This window comes from Phyllobates terribilis, unplaced genomic scaffold, assembly GCF_046119375.1.
Source record: "Phyllobates terribilis strain yellow unplaced genomic scaffold, ASM4611937v1 Scaffold_4__5_contigs__length_816908805, whole genome shotgun sequence".
NCBI lineage: Eukaryota > Metazoa > Chordata > Amphibia > Anura > Dendrobatidae > Phyllobates > Phyllobates terribilis.
In genome coordinates, this window is record NW_027362764.1 from 124,761,174 (window position 1) to 124,774,976 (window position 13,803).

Below are 13,803 nucleotides of genomic sequence, written 5' to 3' on the forward strand. Positions count from 1 at the left end.
TAATTTGGAAAGGAAAAAAATGAAAATGTTATTTTTTCCCCCAAAAATTTTGTTTTAGCCCCAAATTTAGCATTTTCACAAGGGTAACAGAAGAAAATGGACCATACAATTTGTTGTGCAATTTCTTCTGAGTGCACCAATATCCCATATGTGGTGTTAAACTACTGTTTGGGCACACGCCAGGGCTCGGAAAGGAAGGAGCGCCATTTGAATTTTGGAGCACCATTTTGGCTGGAATAGACTGCGGATGCCATGTCACATTTGAAGAGTCCCTTTAAATGCCAAATCAGCAGAAACTCTCACAAGTGACCCCCATTTTTGAAACTACACCTCTCAAGAAATGAATCTAGGTGTGTAGTGAGCATTTGTAAACCTCAGCTGATTCACAGAATTGTAAAACTTTGGCTGATTAAATGGAAAATTAGCATTTTTACCACTAAAATGTTGCTTTGGCCCAAGTTTTTAATTTTCAGAAGGGGTAATAGGAGGAAACAAATGTTACAATTTGTTACGTAATTTCTCCTGAGTACGCCAATATACAGTATATGATCAAGAACTACTTTTGAGGCACAGTGTAAAATTCAGAAGGGAAGGAGCGCCATATTGGAGTGTAGATTTTGGTGGAATGGTTTGAGGGTGCCATATCACATTGGCAGAGCCCCTGAGGTGCCAGAAAAGCAGACCCCAACATAAGTGATTCCACTTTACAAACTACACCCCTCAATTAAGTTATCTAGGGGTGCAGTGAGCATATTGACACCACATGTGCCTCACAAAATTTTATACCATTGGGCGGTGAAGAAAGAATAATTACATTTTTACCACTAAAATGTTGTTTTAGCCCCAAGTTTTTAATTTTTATAAGGGCTAGTAGGAAAAAATGGACCTCACAGTTTGTTGTGCAATTTCTCCTTAGTGCGCCAATACCCTACATGTAATCGGGAAGTACTTTTCAAACACAGTGGAAAGCTCAGAAGGGAAGGAGCGCCATATTATAGTGTAAATTTTGCTATTATGGCTTGCGGGTGCCATGACCCACTGGAAGGGCCCCTGAGGTGCCAGAACAGCAGAACCCCACACCCCCATAAGTGACTCCATTTTACAAGTTACACCTCTCAATGAATTAATCTAAGGGTGCAATGATCATATTGGCACCATGGGTGTGTCACAGAATTTTATACCATTGGTATAAAATAATTATATTTTTAAAAGCTGTAAGTTTAACTTGCGCTGGTACTGTAAGGCTAAAAATGGTAATAAATAGTAATGACCAGGAGGGTATAAAAATAGAGACACTTTTTTATTAAGGAAATATGTACATAAAACAGGGGAGGAAGGGGGAGATGCTAAAAATAATTGATTGTTAAAATGACTAAAAACGACAAATTTTGTGGACGAGGGTTGTGATGAACGCCGATAGGAGATGGGTGCAGTTATGATTCTTGTGAAAATGGACTTGATTCCAGGTGGTCCCCTAGGGGAAGAGGGAGATAGAAGAGTTTAGGTGAGTTAGATACTAACCATGAGTAGGCGGGTAGAAAGTAGGGTACTCTGGAATTAGAAATATAGATGTATTGAGGTGGGTGAGTGAGAAGCTTGGAGAAGATATAAGTCGGCAATACTTCCCCTTTACCTAGAGTCTGGGCTCCCTTCCGCTCTTCCCTTCGTGTTGCACTTAGTCTTTCCCACACCTTGCGTGACATTATAACAGGCCGTGCACATTTAGAGGAAAAAAACAACAACTGACACTTGGGTTTATTTATGTGGGGTTTTTTTTTCAGGCGTGTTTTTTTTTTCCTTTTCCTTTGGCATGGGTTCAGTTGCAGAGCTCGCAGAGCAGATGCGCGGTTTGTTTCTAGAGGTGAATGACCTCCGCTGTAAGGTTCAGCAGCATCAGCGGCTACAGGGCGCTAATGTGGGGGGTCTCTGCAGGTAGACCTGCCAAGCCTAAACCCAAGGTTACCCCCTGGACAGGTTTTCAGGGGGTAGGGACAAGTTTTTTGTGTTCAAGGAGGTCTGCAAACTGTACTTTAAATTTCGGCCTTACTCCTCCAGAAGTGAGGAGCAACGTGTGGGAATTGTGATCTCACTGCTGCAGGGAGATCCGCAATCCTGGGCTTTCTCTTTGCCAAAGGAGTCAGTTTGTCTCCAGTCTGTGGAGGTTTTTTCTGGGGCCCTGGCCCTCATCTATGATGACCCTGACCGAGACATCTTGGCTGAGTCTAGGCTACGTCGTCTTCAGCAGGGGAATCGGTCAGTGGAGACGTACAGTTCTGAATTCCGTAGATGGGAATGGATTCTAAATGGAATGACTCAGCCCTCAGAAGCCAATTTTATGAGGGCCTTTCTGAAAGGTTGAAAGATGCTTTGGCAGTATATGCAACCCCTTGCTCCTTGGAGAGTGCCATGTTGTTGGCTATACGTATTGATAGACGCCTTCGGGATCGACGGGTAAGACCACTTTCTCCGGGGCCTTCCTGTCGGGGTTGAATAAGCAAGGGGTGCATTTATCGCCAACCTGCAGTTCCCGGTTTGTCCTGACAGCAGAGGAGGTGCTAGAGAGCAACACCAGGAAAATTTCTGTTTGTTGACAGTGGCGCTGGAGTCAGCATGGTTGATGCTGAGTTTGTGAAAACTCATGGTCCCTGTTTTTTACTAGGATCAATTTTGTTGTCACTTTTTTCGTCCAGGGGTCAAAAATGTCAAGGCTGATGCTTTGTCCTGGAGCTTCCTTGGTGGCAGTGACCATGAGAACCCTGCCCCGATATTACGGAAGGGGGTAGTCATTTCTGCACTGTATCCTGAAATGGAGGGTGAGGTGTTGGAGGCTCAGGGAGACGCCCCGGCCTCATGCCCTTCAGGAAAGTTATTTGTACCATTTGATCTGCGCCGCAAAGTAATTACAGTATATCACAACTCTGTGCTTGCTAGTCATCCAGGTGGTAAGGCAACTGCGAACCTCCTGTCTCATCATTTTTGGTGGCCGGGGTTGCATCGGGATGTAATTAAACACGTATCTGCTTGTAGTATTTCCGCGGCTTCTAAAGTATTGCATACCCATCCGTCTGGTACTCTTCTACCGCTACCTATCCCTAGCAGGCCATGGACAAACTTGTCCATGGATTTTATTACTGACCTACTGATTTCTGCAGGCAAAATGGTGGTTATACATAGGTTCAGTAAAATGGTTCACTTTGTCGCATTACTTGCACTTCCAAATGCCAAGACACTTGCTCAGGTGTTTAAAAATGAAATCTTGAAGCTTCACGGGGTTCCCTCCCATGTGGTGTCAGATCTGGGGACCCAGTTTGTTCCCAAGTTCTGGAAATCATTCTGTTCTCGACTGGGGATGCAGCTGTCCTTTACCTCTGCCTTCCACCCTGAGTCGAATAGACAAACCAAGTGCGTCAATCAGAATTTGGAGACCTACCTCAGGTGTTTCATCCCCGTAAATCAGGAGGATTGGGCATTCTACTTACCGCTTGCAGAATTTGCCATTACTCGTCAAGAATCCACTGGCAGGCCACCGTTTTTTGGTGCATACGGTTACCATCCTCAGTTTGGTACCTTTAGTGAGGGAGGGCCTTCGGAAGTTCTTGAGGAGGAACATTTTTCTTTGTCGCTCTCCTTGGTGTGCCGGGGGGGTTCTGGGTAATTTTAAGACCATGGAATATAGGTATAAAAGTATGGCTTACAGAAAATGCTTGCCAGGTCCGGACCTGAATGTGAATGGCTTTGTGTGGTTGTCTACCAAGAATATCAAATTGAAAGTCCCTTCTTGGAAGTTGAGACCTAGGTTTATTGGTCCCTATAAAATAACAGCCGTTATTAACCCAGCAGCGTTTCATCTTGAGCTTCCCCAGGCTCTTAAGGTCCACAGTGTCTTCCATAGGTCCTTACTCAAGAAATATGTGGAACCTCTTGAGCCCTCACCCCTCCGCCACCCCCAATAATGGTTGATGGAAATCTGGAGTTTCAGATTTCGAGGATTGTAGATTCTCATCTCCAACGTCGTTTTCTACAATACTCAGTGCACTGGAAGGGTTATGGTCCAGAGGAGAGGATGTGGGTTTCAGCATCAGAGGTGAACGCTCCCAGGTTGGTTCGCTCATTCCACACCTCTTATTCTGAGAAAACTAGTTCTGAGTGTCTGGAGGCCACTCGTAGAGGGGGGTACTGTCACAGGTGTGTCAGAAGTGACAGACAGACGCCCTGCAGTTGGTTGCAGAAGATCTCTTCGTTTGGCATTATAGACACCTTCTTAGCTGTCTTAGTCTAGGACCCAGCGGCTACCTCTCTCTTGCTAATTGACACCCAGGCCTGGGTGTTCAAATACTTGCTGTTTCCTACAGGGAGGCGCCGGTTATATTCACTTGTTCTCTTGTGAAGGCTTGTAGCTGTTGCAGTCTGCTTACTTCCTCTTTGGTGCTTTGAGTACATTAGGAGCAATCTCTCTGAAGTCGGCTCAAGATAAGTTACTTTTCCCCGTGTTTGTCTCCTTTGTTGTCTTTAGTTGTTAGTGGGGACTGACTAGAGCTCATCCCCCCTCTTCCCTATTCAGGGCCAAGCGCTAGGGAAATACAGGGTTTAGGTTCCTGTGCGGCGATTGGTGAGGAACCAATATAGGGACGTTAGGTGAGACAGGGTGATATCAGATCAGCATAGGAGGTCTCCACTCCTCCTTTCCCTAGAGTCTGGGCTCCCTTCCCCTCTTCCCTTCATGTTGCACTTTGTCTTTCCGACACCTTGCATGACATCAGCGCAGAGCGCAGGATAGATGTGTTTTTGCATCGTCATGTTCTGAGAGCTATAATTTTTCTAGATCTCTGCCGACAGAGTAATTTCAGGGCTTGTTTTTGCAAGACAAGTTGACGTTTTTATTGGTACCAAGTTCGGGCACATGACATTTTTTGATCGCTTTCTATTCTGATTTTTGGGAGACAGAATGAACAAAAACCAGCAATTCAGGAATTGTTTCTTTTATTATTCCGTTCCGAGTGTGGTAAAAGTGATAAGACAGTTTTATTCTTCGGGTCAGTATGATTACAGCGATACCACATTTCTATAATTATTTTATGTTGTTTTTTTGCGGGACAAGATGTCGTTTTCAGCTATACCATTTGTATTTACTTTTTCATTGCATTTCATTCCACTTTTCGTTCAGTGGTATGATGAAAAAGCATAGTTTTTTGCCTTGTTTTCTTTTTATTTTTTTACAGTGTTCACTGAAGGGGTTAACCAGTGTGACAGTTTTATATTTTGGGTTGTTATGGAGAAATAAACTTTTTTTTGTTTTTACATAATTATATGTATTTATTGGTATAATATTTTTTCATTTTTTTATTTTGTGATTTTTAAAAAAAATTTTTTTACAATTTTTTAAAAACTTTTTTTAATTGTTTTACCTAGTCCCTCTATGGGTCTTTAACTTTTATTACTTTGATCGCTGGTATAATAGATTGCAATACCTGTCAGTGCTGTACTGACATGAGCCTCTTACACAATACTCTCCGCATGGTCTAACAGGCTTGCCGTAGCTGGCAGACTCCGAGGTCATCATGACGACCTTGGGTTGTCATGGCAATGATCGGGACCTCACGATGACATTGCGGGGGCTCTGATCGGGAGAGCCCCCTCCTTTCACAGTCTCCTAAATCGATATTGATGGTGGCATTTAGGGGGTCACGATAGCCATGACATAAATTTATGTCATAGGCCGTGAACCCCTTCTTGACCATGACAAAACCTTTCATCACAGGTCGTGAAGGGGTTAACGAAGCAGTCCCATCAAAGTTTTAATCCTCTAATATATTTAAGTTATATTATATAGCACTGTGTACTTACAATTGCTCATTTTGCCTTTCTACTCAGCTAATTCTTCTTTTCTCTGCTCTATGTAGAAACAGGAAGTCTCTAGTCCTTGTATTTATCATTCCCCTCTTTACCCCCTTTCTCAGCTGCTCTGTTCCTCCCCCTGCTGGGGACTCTTGCATTGATGACTCATGCAGGGAAAATTGACCTCCTGTTCCTACATAGAGTATCACGTGATGTCATAGACATAGAAAAGAGAAGAATTATCTGAGTAGAAAGTTAAAATGAGCAATTGTAAGTGCACAGTGCTATATAATATGATGACTGCAATATATTAAGAGGCTAACAATTTTGATGAGCGCTTCTTTAAACATGTGGATCCAACGATTGATTAGCTCAGTCTATTTATAAGGCACGTGTGATATGACTTAATGTGTCTTAGGCTATGTGCCCACATTGTGGAAATTAAGCATATTTTTTACGCTTCTCCCTGGCAGGAAAAACGCATGCGGATTTTATATGCTTTTTCCCGCCAGGTAGAAGCGTTTGTCAAGCGTTTTTGCATGCATTTCTGCATGCAGGTTATCAAGCACTTTTCCAAGCGATTTTAGCATGGATTTATAGTAGTGTGACCAAGTTAGTTAAAAAAAAGAATAAGAATGGTGAAAAATAAAAAAAATAAAGTTTATACTCACCTTCCGATGTCTTCCCGGTGTTTTGTCTGCTCCGTCCTGTGTCTTGCACTATTTGCGGTGGTGTTAAGGACCTGCCGTGACGTAATTGAGCCATGTGATGGGTCACATGACTCGGTGACATCATGGCAGGTCCTTCACATCAACGCGAACATTGCAAGAGACCGGACGGAGCAGACAAAACACCGGGAGGACATCAGAAGGTGAGTATAAACTTTATTTTTTATTTTCAATTCTTTTTTTTACAGTTTCTATGGTACCCAGGTCTGGATGAGAGTCTCCTCTCCTCCAGACTTGGGTACCATCCGCACATAGAAACGCATAATATCCGTGTGTACAAATGTACTGACACGAATATTATGCGTTTCAATTCAAGTCAATGGCGGCGATTACGCTGCGTGTCCGCAAAATTAATGGACATGCTGCGGATTTTTGAGCGCAGCATAAACGCTGTGGAAAAATCCGCAGCATGGGCATTGACATTGCGGCTTGTCATTGGGGACCATGGGGTGCGGATTACCAAGCGTTTATGCTGCGGAAATTCCGCAGCATAAACGCTTGTAAAACGCTACGTGGGCACACAGCCTTAACATTATAGCACTGACCATCCATGTTATCCCAAACATTTTTGTTTTCCAACTTCCCTATGTAAGATAATAATATTGTGTTAGTAATTAGAACTGGTATTATTTGCCGCACACTATTGTTTTCTGGGAAATATGAATTACACTATGTACATAAACCATTACTCATCATTCCCATATGCTACATCTGACAATCAGCACTGAGTATTTTTAGCAAAGCAAGATGTAGTGAGAAACTGTGCACATTGTTTTTCTTTTTAATATGAAAATATAAAAGGTTTGTACAAAGCTGGTAAATGAAAGTCCATCTTTAAACATCAATTCACTTGAATTAGGTCCAAAATCTGCCCTGATTCAATAATGCATTGTTATGTTACAGAACTCAGAATACCTTTTTACTTTCCCACAATCATACAATAAAAGGGGTTATCCCTCCCAATATATCCTATTAGGTCAAGTAAGGCAGGTATATGGATGATAGTGTGTTTTTATATGTAAATTTTAGATAAAATTTATCAGCCCTTCATGGCAGAGTGGTTCCCCATAAGAAATGGCAGTAGGATCACAGGAGTGGATAAGGCTGTTCAACAATGTTACTAAAAGAGAGGCAACAAGATTGATAGTTACAGAGTGTTACGTAAGGCAATGAGCTTGATGGTTTCAGCAAACTCACAAGCGGCAACAGCTTGATACACTAGTGGTCTAACAAATGATTGACACTTGGCACGACTTCTTCATGGCATTCTTTCCCATGGAAAAGTCTGTTTGATTGCAGAACAGGACACACTTCCAGAGCCTGCCACAGCCTGCTCTCCGGCAGCCTACTCACACAGTTACCATGTAGCAGTGCCTTATACTCAGGTATCAATCTCTCTGTTGTCTCTGGTGTGGCACCTCCTCTTTACACAGACACCTCCAGTAGGCGAACACTCCCGAAAATGATGCACGACAGAATGCATGTTTTCTTTGCAGGCACCATTACAGTCTATGGCCCTTCTGCGCATATGTCCGAATCCTGTTTTGCTGGGGAGGGTGGGTTCGGACGTATACCCCGATGGGGCCACCGAGTGTGTATTAAACACAATGTGAAAGCATCCTTAGTTTTATTCACCAAAAATGCAGCAAAACCTGTTTGTTACTTTTTTTTTTTTGCAGCGTCTTTGCACCTTGCTATTGCACTTTGCTATTGCTTTCTATGGACAAAAAAATGCTGCAAAAAAATTTGACATGCTGCTGACTTCAAAAACGCTGCAGTGTTCACATTCAGTCAGGAAAAACAAAACAAATGCATGCATGAGATTTTTTAAGTCTCATAGCTTTTGCTGGTAATGTAAAGATGCAAATTTTCTGCAAAAAAAAAGCGCAACAAAAAAAAATGCTTAAAAAATGTCATGTGTGAACATACCCTTACCAGTTTTCATGTTTACATGGCATTAATGAATGATCTAAGATAGCAAAAAGGTTTTATTTATTCTGTAAGTGGAAAGTCCTTGATTCTTCAGACCCTTCTAGATCTTATTTGCCTTGTGTACAGGATAACACACAGTGTATACAAAGCAGACAAACAACAAATCCTGACAAAACCAGTACACAAGCTCTCTTATGGGAGATCAATACATTTTCAGTATATTGTTCCCCCCCCAGGCAGGCAGCCCGAGACACTCACATATCTGCAACTGAATTGTGGAAGTGAAATATATGGATTTCTGCAAAAAAACATTCAAATGGATCAAATGGTCATGAAAATGTCAGCAACAAATCGGGCACGAGTGAGTATACTAAAAGGCTATGCTCCCACGTAGCAAAAATGCAGCCGATTATTTGCTTACGGATAATCTGCAGCATTGTACAGTGCCAGCATTGTGCACGATATTTAAAAAAATGTCATGTTCTTGCTGCAAAATATATCCGCAGCGTAAATTGACAGAAGCTGCAGGTTTGAAATCCGCAGCATGGGAATTTGAGCTGTACGTGTTAGTGTGAATTTCACCCTTTGCAGGGCAACTTTTTTGCAACGATTTCTGCAGCGGTAAATACCCCTTATTCCAGATTCTTCTAGTGTGGACCCATTAGGGGAAAAAATGTGTCTAAGGACTCATACGGACGAGAGTATAAATTGGATGTGTGCTATCCGATTTTTGATCAGAGAGGACACGGGCATCACACTGATCCATGTTATTCAATAGGACTGTTCAAATGAATGATTTTTCTCTTGACCTGACTGTCCATAGGAAAAAAATCGCATCATGCACTACTTTCTTCCGAGCCTCAGATGAGACTAACCCACCAAGTCTATGGGACGTAAAAAATTGGATCCCATAGAGAAGATCGAGAGGCACGCGATTTTTACGGATACATTTTTATTATAAACCGAGGAAACTAGAGTGGCATGTAAAAGTTTGGGCACCCCTGGTCAAAATTACTGTTATTGTGAACAGTTAAGCTAGTTAAGCAAGTTTCAGACCTTAATTAGACTGTTAGGGTTATGGCTTGTTCACTATCATCGTTAGGAAAGGCCAGGTGATGCAAATTTCCCAGCTTTATAAAAACCTAGCCTCCTCTAACCTTGTGCCAAAATACAGCAGCCATGGGTTCTTCTAAGCAGCTGCCTCTTAGGTTTTACAATGGCCCTCATGGTCCCCTGATCTGAACATCATTGAAAATCTGTGGCTAGACCTCAAAATATCACTGCATGCAAAACGGCCCAGGAATGTCACAGAGCTGGAAGAATTTTCCAAGGAAGAATGGATGAAAATTCCTCAAACAAGAATTGAAAGACTCTTGACTCTGCCACCACTTACCCAGAGTGTATCCCCAGCTCACTCTGAACTTTAATGATTAACAAATCCTTAGGCAAGGGTCACACCACCGTATTTTCTCTCATTTGAGAAAATCTGTCTGATTAAGCTAATCACACTCTAATTAAACTCTGATGAGAGCTTGAACCAATTTTCTCAGATGTGTAGAAAAAAAAAAATTCTCCATGCCGTCAGTCTGTGAAAATCAGACCGCACTTGGGTGTCATCTGAGTCCGACAAGCTTTTTCATTTATTATAGCACGACTCTTAACAGTTAATTTATTATAGACTTTGCAAAAATAAAATATAAAACAAAAAAAAATACACTTTTTATACAATTTGCAGTTTACTTCTAATAGTACTTAAGATATTAAAGGAAACAAATTGACAAAATGATTTGGGTATCTGAACAAATGAAAAACTTAAGAGTACCGATCATAATTGTGCTTGCTTATAAAGCATCATTTACAGACTATCACTGTCCCCATTTGGGATCACTATCTACATTCCCTATCAGTATGTCTTTGATGTGTGGGAGGAAACTGGAGAAAACCCATGCAAACATGGAGTGAAGATACAAACTCTTGGCAGATGTTGTCCTTGGTGGGATTTGAACCCAGGACACCAGGGATGCAAAGCTACAGTGCTAACCACTGAGCAACCATGCTGCCCCAATAATCTATTGATATATACGTGCACATACAAATCTCTTCTCTCCTCGTTTTATGTCCTTCAGATGGGTGGGAGTCTGGGTCCTGAGGGTAAGGGGTAACAGACTTTCTACTGAGCTCCTACACTCCGATGTGCCCTAGTTCATGCAGGAACTCAGGGCTTCTTCCTACTGAGGAGCGCACTTTTCTACAGTTTTTGTGGGATCGGTGGGGATCTCGTGATTCGGACCCCCGCTGATCTGCAGAACATGTATAAATATCAGGGGCAGACATACCAATGGTGCAACCTATGCATTCACACAGGCAGGGGCAGACACAGACTGTAGTGGGCCCCTGTGCAAGAATTTTTTTGGGTCCCCCCCCTGCCCTTCATAGGGGGCATGAAGGCCCCCCCCCGTGCATCTCTCATTCCCCCGTGCATCTCTGATTCCCCCCACTCCTAGTTAATTAATTGTATTTAAAAAAAAACAAAACTTGTTATACTTACCCCCAGGGCCGGCTCCAGGTTTTTGTGGGCCCTGGGCGACAGAGTTTCAGTGGGCCCCTTTAACACATACCATGATTCATGATGCAAAGATACCGCAGAGAAATATATATATATAGTACAAGGCCAAGGATTTCACTTACTACATTACATGAGCGATATATATTGTAAATTCTACAATAGCTCAGAAACCGGCGAATCCTCACAGCGCACAGTGCAGACCGGACAGTATAGTCCTCCATACAGTGTTATGGGCACCATATAATGCTCCATACAGGATACTGACCCCTTATAATGCTCCATACAGGATACTGGTCCCCATATAATGCTTCATACAGGATACTGGTCCCCATATAACGCTCCATACAGGATACTGGTCCCCATATAACACTGCATACAGAATACTGGCCCCCATATAAACGCTCCATACAGAATACTGTCCCCCATATAATGCTCCATACAGAATACTGACCCCCATATAACGCTCCATACAGAATACTGTCCCCCATATAACGCTCCATACAGAATACTGTCCCCCATATAACGCTCCATACAGAATACTGGCCCCCATGTAACGCTCCATGCAGGATGACACCCCCCTTTTAATGCCCTATGCAGGATGACACCTCTACCCCCCATAAAATGCCCCATGCAGGATGTCACCTCTCCCCCCCCATATAATGCCCCTTGCAGGATGTCACTTCCCCACTTTTCAATGCCCCATGCAGTATGTCAGACGACCCCCTCCCTTATAATGCCCCATGCAGGAGGTCACACCCCCCCTCCTTATAATGCCCCATGCAGGATGTCAATTCCCCCCTCCCCCTCTTATAATGCCCCATGCAGGATGTCACACACCCCCTCCCTTATAATGCCCCATGCAGGATGTCAATTCCCCCCTCCCCCGTATAATGCCCCATGCAGGATGTCAATTTCACCCTTCCCCTCTTATAATGCCCCATGCAGGATGTCACACCCCCTCCCTTATAATGCCCCATGCAGGACGTCACTTCCCCCCTTATAATGCCCCATGCATGATGTCACCCCCCCATATAATGCCCCATGCAGGATGTCACACCACCACCCCCCCACCCATATAATGCCCCATGCAGGATGTCACCCCCCCATATAATGCTCCATGCAGGATGTCACACCCACTCTCCCCCCACCATATAATGCGCTATACATAAAAAAAAAATCAAATACTCACCTCACTTCTCACCTGATGCTGATCCGGACTCCAGCGTCGCCTGCGTCTTCCCGCTGTGACAGTTCAGGAGAGCTCGCGCGTGGTGTAAACATATCACCGCGCCCTCTGACCTGAGACGTCACAGTCAGAGGACGCGGAAGACACTGCGGAGGCACGGGGAGGGGTAAGTATTGTGCCGGCCCCGTCACATGACCGGAGATGTCCCTGCGCTCAGGGACATCTCCGGTGATGTGACGGCGGGGGGTCCTGTAGGGGGGGCCCCATGAGGAGATGCACAAGAGGGGGGCCCCAACGGGCCCCGACCGGCCGGGCCCCATGCTGGAGTCAGGGCAGTCATGCCCTGATGGCGGCCCTGCTGGAGGCTGGAGGGGCCCCCGTTCAATGAACCGGCTGCACGGGCGGTAGGTCCGCCCCTGCACACAGGGGCCCAAGAGGTAAGGGGGCCCCTGCCACCCAAACAAAAGGTGGAACTGTGCATTATGATGAGCTATTGGACTGCAAAGGTCCCATATACTCTTCTGTGTGTGTCTACTCCTGATAAAGACAGATACTTTTTTGGAGACTGTCAACACTTAAATCTGTAAACTGACTGTGCTTGGTCATGTAGGATGAAAGCGTTGCGATCTACATTTAGGTTTGAACACTATGACAGTAAGCGATCAGTTGCTTCTCCCACCAGGAGTTTTTGACGCTGCAAATTATCACTGCTCAAAGTGCAGCGTCCTACAGTTGCAGCAAAGCGGACAGGATTCGTAGAAATCTCCTGCCCTCTGTGCTTCTTTTTTACTCAGCGCAAACTGTTTGAAATCCCCGACATGAGCATTCCTCCTGCGGGGACGCTGAGTTTCCCCCACAGAATTATATTACATGTGGAAAATCCGCAGGAAAAAAAAGCTCATGTAATCCACAAGTGACTGTAACAATTAAAAGTTTTGTCAAAGCCAAAAATCAGGAAGTATAAAAAACAAAGCAACTTTAAGTAAAGCAGGACATACAAAAAAGAGACGAAATAGGCAATAAGACCGCATGTAAAAAACAACACAATGGAAAAAAAACACAAGTTACCTAATTTAGCCAATAGGTGCAGAAAATCTTCAACATCAAAATCTCACCAGCTCCTCATGGTGGGAACATAGTCTTATCATGACTGTATGCAGTCGGTGCACTGTTAGGATTCCCCTCTATTTCCAGGGCGAGAGGTCGGCGATGTGCCACAAATAGGCAATTGTCGTGGTCATGTGATCGCCCCTTCGCTTGGGGAATCCTGACAGTGCGCATATTACATACAGTCACATAAAGTATGGCAGAAATGCCTCTTCAGCCCAGAATACCCCTTTAGGCAGATGCACATGGAGTCTTCTGGAGGAAACTGAGCAGAACCTCCAGGTTTTTCAGGACTTGAAGAGTTTCCTCTCAGTTTCTGCTCCAAAAACTCAGTGTGCATGCAGCCCTACAGGGAGGGTGGTCTCACCAACAGGCACTGTGCATTTGGATCCAGGCAGATTCAGTGCCCTGTGCTCTTCCAAGGTTGCAGAGTCACAGCTCCCTTGTGG